The sequence below is a fragment of the Mobula birostris genome, chromosome 10 (genome assembly GCF_030028105.1).
Source record: "Mobula birostris isolate sMobBir1 chromosome 10, sMobBir1.hap1, whole genome shotgun sequence".
Taxonomy (NCBI): domain Eukaryota; kingdom Metazoa; phylum Chordata; class Chondrichthyes; order Myliobatiformes; family Myliobatidae; genus Mobula; species Mobula birostris.
The window spans coordinates 73,508,561-73,521,801 of record NC_092379.1 but is presented as its reverse complement, the minus strand read 5'-3'; positions in this window follow the sequence as shown (position 1 = coordinate 73,521,801).

The following is a 13,241-nucleotide window of genomic DNA, read 5'->3' as shown; positions in this document are numbered from 1 at the left end:
CTGACTTGAATTGTGAATTAAAATAACAAATATAGGAGAATTTTTTAAAAATGGTATGTGATAGGGAGATTTCATGATGATTTTCATGATCAACAGCCCAAAATCCATAAGATACACTCAAACTATTCAGGAAGCAAAATCTTTGTTGGCCAGTGCTCTTAGTTCCAGGATTAGAATTTGGATTTACAAAGAAAACTTTGATTTAAGTGAAATGTTGCTAAATAATTAAAAATCTTCTCAACTCAGTGATTGTCTACGGAATCCAGGAAACTTGCTGTTGTCGTAGTCAGGCCAATAAATTCCTTCAGTTTCACTCTGCCTTGATTGCTCCTGATAGCCAGCTGTGGCTCATTTATGTTGAAGTAAATGTACTTTGTCAGACCAACTTAAAAATGATAACAAGCTCAGGGTATGCTGGTTAATTCTTCAAGCAAAGAATGTTTTAAAAAGTTATGTTTTACAAACATTTTCAAGGGATGTTTGCAAGATAAAACAAGCTTAAATGGCCTACTTGTCTTTTGGGAAACAGCCTGCATACTAATCTGACCTAGATGATGCCATTTGGTGAATGTTTGTGCATTATCTGTTTGATCAACAAGTTCTCGTATATGAAGATCCCCCTGTCAACAGCTGCACTGAAATTTGACACGGTTGAAAGTGGTTAGAATTGAATCAAGGGTTGCAAATAGCAAAAATGTTAACGTCAAGGGTTTAAGCAAACATTTCAAACATTCCAACAAATGCACTGTTTAACTGTTATGAAAGTCTTATTTGCATAATTATCAGAGAAGTTGATGAAAGTATGTGAATTATTTGTTCTGTAATGTGGGGTTTTCCACATGTAGAATGGTTACAGAATTTGCCTACAATGTCGCTAGGCATCACATTCAGAAATGAAGTTCTTTGTGTAAGTGTTTAATGAAATTTCAATGTATCGATTAAGCTCTAGTGTTTGTTGGGGGGAATGGAATTGCTGATGTTTTGGCTTGAAATCTTGCATCAGGACTCAGAGCAGAAACATGAGATGGAGAAGGGGAAGAAATTCTGAGGCAATTGGTGAACTGAGATGAGTGATAACGTGGTCTGTAGAGGTTTCCTGATGAAATGAGTAAGAAACCTACTTCTACACACACCTGTTACATTCTGAAGTTGATGGCTTTACTTAATCTTAGTTTGCTATACTGTAACCTCTGAATAATACCTCAGGAATTTGGGCAAACATTCCTTCATAAACAATGCTGTATTGGCAATCAGCTACAGTATGTCATAGCAAAAACCTTGGATTGCTAATTTTTAAAAATGCATTATTCAATTGGAGAGGTTAATGCACTTTGAATTGACACGCAAGACAGTCTCGCCTCTGTTTCTGAGGTAGAGTGTCATACGCTTCTGCAATTTGGAACCAGTCATCCTTTGACTGGTTTTGAAGGATGGTTACTTGCATGCAAGGAAAGTCTATGTCTCAACTTGTCAGCTTGCTATTCAGCTTGAGAACAATTTAAGAAAATAATTCTTCGAAGTGTGAAATAAGAAAAAGAATAACAGTGAAAAATAATTTCCATGCTGTATTTGAGCTTTGAGTGCTAAGACCTTCAGAAGATGTTAAGATTGCATTCCGGGTTGTGTTCTACCAACCATTAACTTGAAGTGGCACCTGGTTGAACATCGTGGAAAATACAGAGCTTTACCAGATAAATTACTTTTGGCATAGAACTTTAGAAGTTAAGATACTAAGCTTTTTTGGCTAATGTTGAAATATGTCCTCACAGCTGAACAGGAATAAAAAAGTTAACAATGAGCATTTTTAAACATAAACCATACTTGGCTTGCGCTCAAACTGATGGCTAGCTTGACTAACTAGTTTGTGATTGAAGGACTTTGGAGATACTTTGGGTACGCTTCAGCTAAAATTTCACCAGACATCTATCCATGCCTTCCAAATAGAATTTAGGGAACTTTGAGGGGGGTCAGTTGTTACAGAGACAGCAAATTCACTAGAAGAAGCCACAAAAATGAAAGAGAAGAGTGCAGATTTATAAGGGGAGCACAGAAGATCTAAGGATTCCTGTTAGAATGGTCTTATTCTCAGAAATTACATCCAACTCAATAAAAGATTTAGACGTACATCCTCTACAATCAGACCACTTCTGGCTCCATGCATCACCTTCTGAGAGAATCCATTGAAGCCTCCAATCTGGATTCAATCATTTCAAACCTCTAACCTGAAAAGGTCAATCTGCATTCTCACCACTACCCAATTAGCACAAGCAATTTTATTTCTGGTCACATAGAAACCATAATGCACCCACAGAGTTTACAAACATGAAGCTTCAACTCTGCTGAATGTGTCTCAGGTGCTTTTACCTGCACTAGTGATCTTATAAGGAAGGCTTATGATAACTGGTTGGAGTTGCTCATTCAGTTGTAGGACGGTGGTTCAATCCGGACCTCTGGTGCTTTTTCTGTGGAGTTTGCATGTTCTCTCTGTGACTGCATGGGTTTACTCTGGGTTTCTTCCACATCCTAAGATGCTCAAGTGAGTAAATTAATGGCTGGAAATTACTCAGTATAGGTTAATGGAAAAAGAAATCATAGGGAGGTTATAATTGTTAAGAGAAAGCAAATTGCAGGTGTACAAGACGTAAGAGGGAGGAGAAATGGAACTAATTGGATTGCTCATCTGGAAGCCAGCATGACCTGATGGGCTGACCAGCTTTCTGTAGCATTATAAATATAAGCTGAAACTAGAAAATGAGAAAACGTCAAGTTTATCAGTATCTTTGGAAAGAGGAAACAGTTATTGCACCCTCAGTTCTAACCACCTTCTATAAACTAACCCTGGCAACGTGACCAAGTGTGACATCTTTCAGACGGTTCACAGAACTACTTCCTTCACTTCTTTTATGTCTTCTTGTTCTTTCAGATGTGATTCTGGTGCTGTTGGAGCCTGCGGCCCACACTTTGATGGCATGTTTTCAGGCTGACTGAGCAACCTGGCACTTTATGGTCTGCAAGGGTGTTTAGTGTAGTTTCGAGTGAAGCGCGTGGCTTCAAGGCCAAGATGTCTGGAGATGGGTCGCGAGCCTTTGATCGACTCCATTCCTCATCGATCTTCCTGATGAACCAATCAAAGGAGATTGAAATCACCTAGGTGAGAGCAGAAGGTGAGCGGGTGTTCAGCACCATCTGTCAGCCTCTCTTTCGCCTCTGCAGGAGGAAGGCTTCTGCATGTGATGGTCTCTCTCTCCCTCTCGTTTGCTGCTTCCAGAGGAAGATCCCTGCATTTGAATGGTCTTTCTTTCCCTCGATGCTATCGGAGGAAGGTGCCAGAGACCTGGTTCTTGGGCAAGGTTGAGTTGACGTAACTTGTCCATTGGACCCTGTAGTTCACATTATGATGTGTTTCTGATTTCTGGTCACTCCTTTTTTGTTGCCCAGGACAATATACAATCAACAAAATTTCCCTTTATGCGGGCAATGTTTTGTTGTAACGAAACCATATATTACTATTCCAGTTTTGCTGGAAATAGTCAATTTATTTTGCACTTTCTCAGGGTATCAGATTAACTGGGGGAAAAGTGAATTATTCCTGGTCCGAATAGAAGAACAGGAGGGGCTTAAACAATGTCCATTCAAAATAACCCTTGAGAAGTTTACTTGCCTTGGAATTGTAATGAACAAAAAGTATAGTTCTCTATTTAAACCAAATTTTATCCCTCTAATTGAAAAGATTAAAAAGAAAATAGAATTTTGGAAGACACTCCCAATTTCTTTAGTGGGTAGAGTAAATGCAGTCAAGATGATCTTTCTTCCTCAACTGCTCAATCTATTTCAGAACCTGCACCTCTATCTTATGAAAACCTTTTTTAAAGGATTAGATTCAATAATTCTACCTTTTATATGAAATTATAAAGCCCATCGAATTAGGAAAGAACAACTCTGCAAGAATAAGACCAGTTGGGGTCTGGCACTACCCAACTTTAGTTTTTATCACTGGGCTCCTAACGTTAGTCATACAGCATACTAGATAGATGATACAGTTGTACTTCCCAGATGGTTGAAGATGGAGCGTGAGGATTGTCTACGATATCCCATAGGGGCAATCATTATGTCCCCTATTCAGTTAAATAAAGCCTATTATCGAGGCAATCCCATTATCCATAGCACCATACAGAAGTGGAGACAAATGGGGAAACATTTGAAACTCAGAACATTATCTTTTCTTGTACCGACATCAGCGAACCCCTCTTTTATCCCCTCATGTATAGATGGGGCCTTTGATGCATGGCGAGAATTAGGGACACGCAGCATTGGAGACTTATACATACAGGGATTTTTGCATCATTTCAGCAGCTCCAGGACAAATTCGGATTGCAAAAGAGTCATTTTTTTCAGGTATCTCCAGCTAAGACACTATATAAGATCACACCTTTCTGGTTTTGAGATGGCAGAACCCGATAAATTAGATAATCATTTAAGTTCTTGTTTAGGGACAGAACACATCCTCGCCTATCTGTATGATGCCACACAAAACAAGTGTCATATAACAATGAATAATATTAAAAAAGAGTGGGAAAAGGAGTTGGGTACAGAGATAGAGGAGGTTATATGGAATGAGGCTCTGGAGTATGTTAACTCCTGTTCCGTCAATGCCAGGCATTGTTTAATACAATTTAAAATCGTACATAGACTACATTACTCAAAAGTAAGGATTCATAAAATATTCCCAGAGGTGTCCCCAATTTGTGAGAAATGCAAGTCCTCGGTGGCAAATTTGTTACATAGTTATGTTTTATGTCCCAGGATACAAGAGTATTGGAAGCAAATATTTGAGGTCCTATCGAAGGTACTAAAGGTTCAGATAATACCGGACCCCATTTTAATAATTTTTGGAACTTCTGTGAGGTCAAATAAATTCCAGGCTACCCAGCAACAACTCCTGACCTATGGCCTACTTAGTGGAAAGAAACTCATACTGATGTTCTGGAAAAAGGAGGAAACTCCATCACTCAGACAATGACTGGCTGCATTAATGGATACTCTGCATCTAGAGAGGATAAGATATGTTATCAAGTACAGACTCAAGGAATTTGAAAAAATCTGGCAACCATTATTGTTGTATTTAGAAGAGACGGACAGCTGAACTAAGTGTGGGGGGGCGGTAGAACCTAAACAGCACATACGGGAGGGGTGAGGGGCGGGTAGGGCTGGGAAGGGGAAAGGAGATGGGGTGGTAGGGTTTCCTTTGCTTTTTGCTTGTTTACTATACACACATTCATTTGACTTTCATTATGTTGTTATAAGAAAGAGAAGAAAAAAGAAACATTGTACTTTAAGACATTGTCAGTTGTGGTTAAGCTGATTTGCTTCACAATAAAAACATTTTACACTTTATACTTTATTGTCGCCAGACAATTGGTTCTAGAATGTACAATTATCACAGCGATATTTCATTCTGTGCTTCACACTCCCTGGATTACAAATATTAAATATTAAAGATAGTAAAAATAATTAAAATTAGTAAATATTAGAAATTTAAATTATAAATTATAATATTATAATAGAAAATAGGAAAATGAGAAGTAAGGTAGTGCAAAAAAACCGAGAGGCATGTCCAGATGTTTGGAAGGTACGGCCCAGATCTGGGTCAGGATCCGTTCAGCAGTCTTATCACAGTTGGAAAGAAGCTGTTCCCAAATCTGGCTGTATGAGTCTTCAAGCTCCTGAACCTTCTTCCAGAGGGAAGAGGGACGAAAAGTCTGTTGGCTGGGTGGGTTGTGTCCTTGATTATCCTGGCAGCACTGCTCCGACAGCGTGCGGTGTAAAGTGAGTCCACGGATGGAAGATTGGTTTGTGTGATGTGCTGTGCCGTGTTCACGATCTTCTGCAGCTTCTTTCGGTCTTGGTTAGGACAACTTCCATACCAGGTTGTGATGCACCCTAGAAGAATGCTTTCTACGGTGCATCTATAAAAATTAGTGAGGGTTTTAGGGGACAGGCCAAATTTCTTTAGTTTTCTCAGGAAGTAAGGGCGCTAGTGGGCCTCCTTGGCAGTGAACTCTGCTTGGTTGGACCAACTCAGGTCATTTGTGATATTGACCCCGAGGAACTTAAAGCTTTTGACCTGTTCTACTTGCGCACCACCGATGTAAATTGGTGATTTGAAAACAAAGTACCCGGGACATCTTCAAGGAGTGGTGTCTCAGAAAGGCCATGTCCATTATTAAGGACCTCCAGCACCCAGGGCATGCCCTTTTCTCACTGTTACCATCAGGTAGGAGGTACAGAAGCCTGAAGACACACACTCAGTGATTCAGGAACAGCTTCTTCTCCTCTACCATCCGATTCCGAAATGGACATTGAACCCTTGGACACTACCTCACTTTTTTTAATGTATATTATTTCTGGTTTTTTGCATAATTTTTAATCTATTCAATATACAGGTACGTATACTGTAATTTGTTTATTTATTTATTTAATTTTCCTTCTATATTGTGTGTTGCTCTGAACTGCCGCTGCTACGTTAACAAATTTCATGACACATGCCAGTGATAATAAACCTGATTCTGATTCTGATTCTGAAATAGATACAGTATCTTTGTAGACTAGCACTTTGAGCATGTGTTTTCACATTTTGACAACAAAATAGCAAGCCCTTGGGTAGCTGAAAAGAGAGATCTCAGGGTACAAGTACACAGTCCCTGAAAAGACAGGAGAACACATTCTAATTGTACGAAGTGCTGGTTTGGCTGCACTTGGAGTATAGTGTTGTGCATTTTTGGCCACCACACTATAGGAATGATGTGATTAAGCCAGAGAGGGTGCAGAAAAACATTGACAAGGATGTTGCCTGGATCAGAGACTTGGACAAAAGAGAACATTTGGATAAGGTGAGGAAGACACATAAAAGTTGCTGGTGAACGCAGCAGGCCAGGCAGCATCTATTGGAAGAGGTACAGTCGACGTTTCGGGCTGAGACCCTTCGTCAGGACCAACTGAAAGAAGAGCTAGTAAGAGATTTGAAAGTGGGAGTGGGAGGGGGAGATCCGAAATGATAGGAGAAGACAGGAGGGGGAGGGATGGAGCCAAGAGCTGGACAGGTGATTGGCAAAGGGGATATGAGAGGATCATGGGACAAGAGGCCCAGGGAGAAAGAAAAGGGTGAGGGGCGAAAAGCCCAGAGGATGGGCAAGGGGTATAGTGAGAGGGACAGAGGGAGAAAAAGGAGAGAGAGAGAGAGAGAAAGAATGTGTGTATATAAATAAATAACGGATGGGATATGAGGGGGAGGTGGGGCATTTAGCGGAAATTTGAGAAGTCGATGTTCATGCCATCAGATTGGAGGCTACCCAGACGGAATATAAGGTGTTTTTCCTCCAATCTGAGTGTGGCTTCATCTTTACAGTAGAGGAAGCTGTGGATAGACATGTCAGAATGGGAATGGGATGTGGAATTAAAATGTGTGGCCACTGGGAGATCCTGCTTTCTCTGGCAGACAGAGCGTGGGTGTTCAGTGAAGCGATCTCCCAGTCTGCATCGGGTCTCGCCAATATACAGAAGGCCACATCGGGAGCACCGGACGCAGTATATCACCCCAGCCGACTCACAGGTGAAGTGTCTGGGGCCCTGAATGGTGGTGAGGGAGGAAGTGTAAGGGCATGTCTAGCACTTGTTCCGCTTACAAGGGTAAGTGCCAGGAGGGAGATCAGTGGGAAAGGATGGTGGGGACGAATGGACAAGGGAGTTGCGTAGGGAGCGACTCTTGCTGAACGCAGAGAGAGGGGGTGACGGAAAGATGTGCTTAGTGGTGGGATCCCGTTGGATAAGGTGAGGTCTGTTTTCCCTGGAAAGAAGGTAACTGAGAGGAGAGTTGACAGAAGAATATAAAATTATGAGAGGCATAGATGGGAGAGCTGGCCACCACCGGTTTCCCATGGTAGCAGAGCCTACCAGAGGGCACAGTTTTAAGGTGAGTGGGAGAAGGTGCAAAGGGGATGTAAGGGGTTAACTTTCTATCATGAGTAGTTCCCATGTGGAAAAAGCTGCTGGAGGAGGTGGTGGTAGCAGTGACATTAACAACATTTAACAGCTATCTAGACAGGTACTTGAATGAGCAGTGCAAAGAATAATGTGGAATTAATTGAGGCAAGTACTCCGGGTACTGATGGCAGCACCGAGGCACTGGGCCACACAGCCTTTTTCTCCGCTATAGAACTCCATGATGCTAGAACCCCTAATCTATTGAACAAAACCTAGCTTAATAAAGAAGATTGAACGTCCTTACATGGTTTGGGTGAGGTGCATAACTGCTCGTTATAAAGAGAAAATTATGTATATCGAAACATAGGAAATTTAGCCAAAGTCAATGTTGGGAAAATTATTGGAACAAAATTATGATGGGAGTTACTTTTTTCATTTAAGTATGAATTAGCCAAGGGATATTAGAACAAATATTCTGTCTGACTAATAGTTACACTTTTTGAGGAAATGGCAAAGAGGGCTCGTGAGGGTAACATACCTGATGTGGACTACTGAACTTCAGAGGAGCTTTTGATAAGGTTTCCCCTTGTCAATCTAGTCAGCCAACACTAATGAAATCCAATGTGGCTCAGAACTAAAAACTTAAGAGAAATGTTGTTGATTCAAATGTTATATCGGTGATTAATAGTGAAGAAGAGAGCTGTAGATGACAGGAATATCTGGTCAGGTGAGAAAGCAGTGAAAAGTGTAATTTAGCTTGGTTTGGTGTCAAATGTCATTATTGAGGTTGGTAAATCACAAGATCCAAGACAAAGAAGCAGATGTAGGCCATTCGGCCCATCGAGTCTGCTCCGCAGCTCCCCCATGAGCTAAACTATTCACCCATCTAGTTCCATAAGGCAAGAAAATATATAATTAATTATGGAATCCTGAGGTGTCAATAAGTGGAGGGGCTTTATAAGGGACGTACTCCAAAGTCCTCCTGAAGATAACAAAATAACATGAAGCATTTCAATATTCCTTTTTTTTGCTGTTACAGTTACAATGGTTATGTTAAAACTTCTTAAAACTTTGTTTAGGACATTACTGTCTGTAATTCTCATTATCATATAAGTGGAAAATATAACTGTATTCATGAGAACAGGGAAGATTTATTGACATAAACCATGACTAAAGCAGTTGTTACTTCAGACAAAATTTTGGAATAAATTGAACTATTGTGGGACTAGAGGCTATCCCAATTCATTATATTTCCTGGTTATGTGCTTACCATTGGCCTTGCATCGGTCCTCATATGGACTTTAAGTCAAGGAAAGCAGGCCAGAATTTATTCTGAAGGTTGAGAAAATACAGAAATCTTAATGCAACAGTTGACATGATAACGCACTTCCTAACTCTCTAAACTCCCTATACTCACGTCCATTCCTATATTTAATCCACCTATGATACTATGCAAATTTAATTTTTGTTCACCCTTCCTAACCACAGCAACTCTGTGACTAAAAGGTCTTACTTTTAAGGTAAGATTTCACTGCCACAAACAATACAATTTTAAGGTTTATCATCATAACTTAAAATTAATATCCAGGTGATAGAATACAATTACAGTAAAGTGCATGAAATACATTTTAGGTGAATATATAAAACTTCAAAAAATTCCTAGTAACTGCTTTCACCCATTGAATGTAAGTCTCATATGCCACCACTTCTAAAAGCTTCTCAAGATGGAATTCACACATAAGTGATCTCTTTCAATGGCAACAGGAACCCACATTATTCTGTAGGTAATCAAAAGCCCCAGGAGGTTAGCCCCTGACTCTCTTCCACAGAGCTGATTTGTTCTCAGAGTGTGTACATTCATACGCATTTGGTTCTCTCAGGGATTAAGGCAAGTCCGTTTTTCAAATGCTTCTCTGAACAGCATTTAAGTCCCATCACTGTAGATGAAGCCTGCCATTCTTCCTACAGCTATTGCTACAATACCTATATTTTTGAGTGCGGTTGTTAGATAGAGAGGGTAGGAAAGACCTACATCCTTAGCAGATAACTCAATTCACCAGAATCCATTGAGTTAAAATAAATTACGGTCAATTTAGAGGGAAATATGGGGGAAGAAAACTTTAATCTGGGGGATCTTGAACCCATTGTTTAAAAGTGTATTTCAGGCAAACCCACATCACATATAAAATGCAATTGAAATGCCACGACCAACAAACTAAATTGCAAGAATTGGAAGGTATGATTCAATGGGAGATCTCTTTGACTGACAAGGATATAGTTGGTCAAATGACCTGTTTTTCTCTCTGAAATTTTGATGATTTTATGACTTACATTGAGGAAGTGGTTTGACCCGGTGCATTCTTGGCCAACTTTATCACTTATTTCTGGTCGAAATTCATAGATTTAGGTCTTGCTTATAAAGGCCTAGTTTCTGCCATCTCTGAGAGTGAAAGCTAATGGCATTTGTAATTGTTCAAAGTTCAAAGTACGTTTATTATCAAAGCATGTATACTTTATACAAACTTGAGCTCCGTTTCCTTACAGGCAGTGACAAAACAAAGAAACCCAATAGAACCCATTAAAACAAAAGAAGATTATCAAACGCCCAATGTGCAGAGAGAAAAACAAAATTGTGCAAACAATAAAAGTAAGCAAGTAGCTTCAGAACCGAAGTTCATGAAAGTGAGTCCACAGAAACGAAGCCAGGCATCGCTGTAAGCTATCCAGAAGCCTGTTAGTTGCTGGCCACATCCTCGGTTCAGCATAGGAATGAGTAAACCTTGTGGAGCAGCGAGCTGAACTGGCCCTTGCTCAGCAGTTCCATGATTTGTACAAGAGGAAGCTTCATATTGTGACAGATTGCCAACCAGGATTGAAAGAACTGTAGATTATCTGTCCATAATTTTTGATATAGAACAAGGGCCTGAAGTTATTCAGTTAGCAGAGAAACATAGAAAACCAACAAAACAATACAGGCCCTTCGGCCCACAAAGTGGTGCCGAACATGTCCCTACCTTAGAAATTACTAGGTTTACCTATAGCCCTCTATTCTTCTAAGCTCCACGTACCTATCCAAAAGTCTCTTAAAAGACCCTATTGTATCCGCCTCCACCACCATTGCCGGCAGCCCATTCCACACACTCACCACTCTGAGTAAAAAACGTACCCCTGACATCTCCTCTGTACCTACTCCCCAGCACCTTAATACTGTGTCCCCTTGTGCAACCATTTCAGCCCTGGGAAAAAATCTCTGACTATCCACACAATCAATGCCTCTCATCATCCTATACACCTCTATCAGGTCACCTCTCGTCCTCCGTCGCTCCAAGGAGAAAAGGCCGAGTTCACTCAACCTATTCTCATAAGGCATGCTCTCCAAACCAGGCAACATCCTTGTAAATCTCCCCTGCACCCTTTCTATGGCTCCCACATCCTTCCTGTAGTGAGGCGACCAGAAATGAGCACAGTACTCCAAGTGGGGTCTGACCGGGGTCCTATATAGCTGCAACATTACCTCTCGGCTCCTAAATTGAATTCCATGATTGATGAAGGCCAATACACTGTATGCCTTCTTAACCACAGAGTCAACCTGCTCAGCTGCTTTGAGCGTCCTACAAACTCAGACCCCAAGATCCCTCTGATCCTCCACACTGCCAAGAGTCTTACCATTAATACTATATTCTGCCATCATATTTGACCTACCAAAATGAACCATTTCACACTGTTATGTACCCCGTAACTGGGTTGCCAAACCAGCAGAAATGGACCACTCATTGGAGTCTGGATTACTAGGAACTAATAAAGTTTTATTAAAGAAATAAGTAACACAGTACTCTAATTGTAAGGATATAAATGCAACAGGTTCGCAGTGATAATACACACATGTACACAGAACTAGGGTAATAGGAATCAAACAAGCTCTATCACAGTCTAGGGGTAAAATGATCAGTCTTAAGTGACGCAGAGTTAAGTTCAGCTTAGTACAGTTCGCAGTAATTGCTGTTGTGCCGTTGGAGAGAGAGAGGGAGGGGATGCAATTTGATTCAGGCAGACCTTTGATGTCTTCGCAGTTGGTTTCGGGCGGACCCTTTTATGTCTTCTATCCCGCTGTGGTCACCGACTGTGACCCCTCCGTTCCAGCTACGATCATTCTTCTGTGGTGAACCCGGCACCCAAGCAAGGGTGGACACACACACCAGGTTCCCACCGATCGTACCTTTACACCCTGTGAGCCTATGGCCGGTTCCCGCAAACCGGACCTCCAAACTCCCACCAACTTGTGGGGGCACACCGCTCTTTTCAGGGTCTTGTTATTTCGTGATCTCGTGGTGTGTCCCGTGCCTTAGCGAACCTGTTCTTTTTATCCCCCTGCTGGGGTATCGCCTGTCCATCAAACTTCAAACAGTTCAGGTTCAAAGCAACCGGTCTGTCAATATTCTGAATTGTGTTTCTTTTCCGTTAATCCCTCTCTCCTCTCTTATTAGCATTTTGAATGTTTCTCCATTGTCTCTCTTATCTCTCCAGTTAGCATCAATTATCTGATAGCTTGGTTTGGCGTCACACCCCTACCCTTCAAATCATGGGCATGAATGCACATTATTAGATACACACTAATATACAGGGTCATCAGCTATTCAGCTAATACTGAGAACTTTAACTTTCATCACCTTGCCAGACAGTCAGCAATCATATTGTCCGTTCCTTTTATATGTTTTATTAAAATATCAAATTTCTGTAAGACCGGGCTCCAACTTAGTAACCTTTTGTTTTTATCCTTCATAGTGGCCAAAAACACTAATGTAAATTATCAGTGGTTTCCGTGTCGGACAAACATAAACCTTAAAATGTTGTAATGCTAGTATGATGGCTAGTAATTCCTTCTCCACATAATTTATCTGATGGATATTAAATTCCTTAGAAAAATAAGCCGTGTCGGCTCACGTCTGCAATACTCAATAATATCCTCCCTCATGCTCGGCCAGTAAAACTCTTTCATAATTCTATCGACTATCTTCTTCACCCCAAAATGTCCACCGAGGGGTATATGTTATCCCCATAAATTTTCGGCACTACCACCTGGTGCTTCACCCCCCATTCCTCATCTGCAGGCACGGTACTTGGTCTCCATTTCCTCATTAGTACTCCCTCCTTCACATAATAGCCCATTGGCTCCCTTTTTAATTCTGCTTCAGAGAGAGCTGTCTCCGTCAAAACCATCAGCTCCTCGTCTCGTTCCTGTGCCTGTATAAATTCCTTCCTTG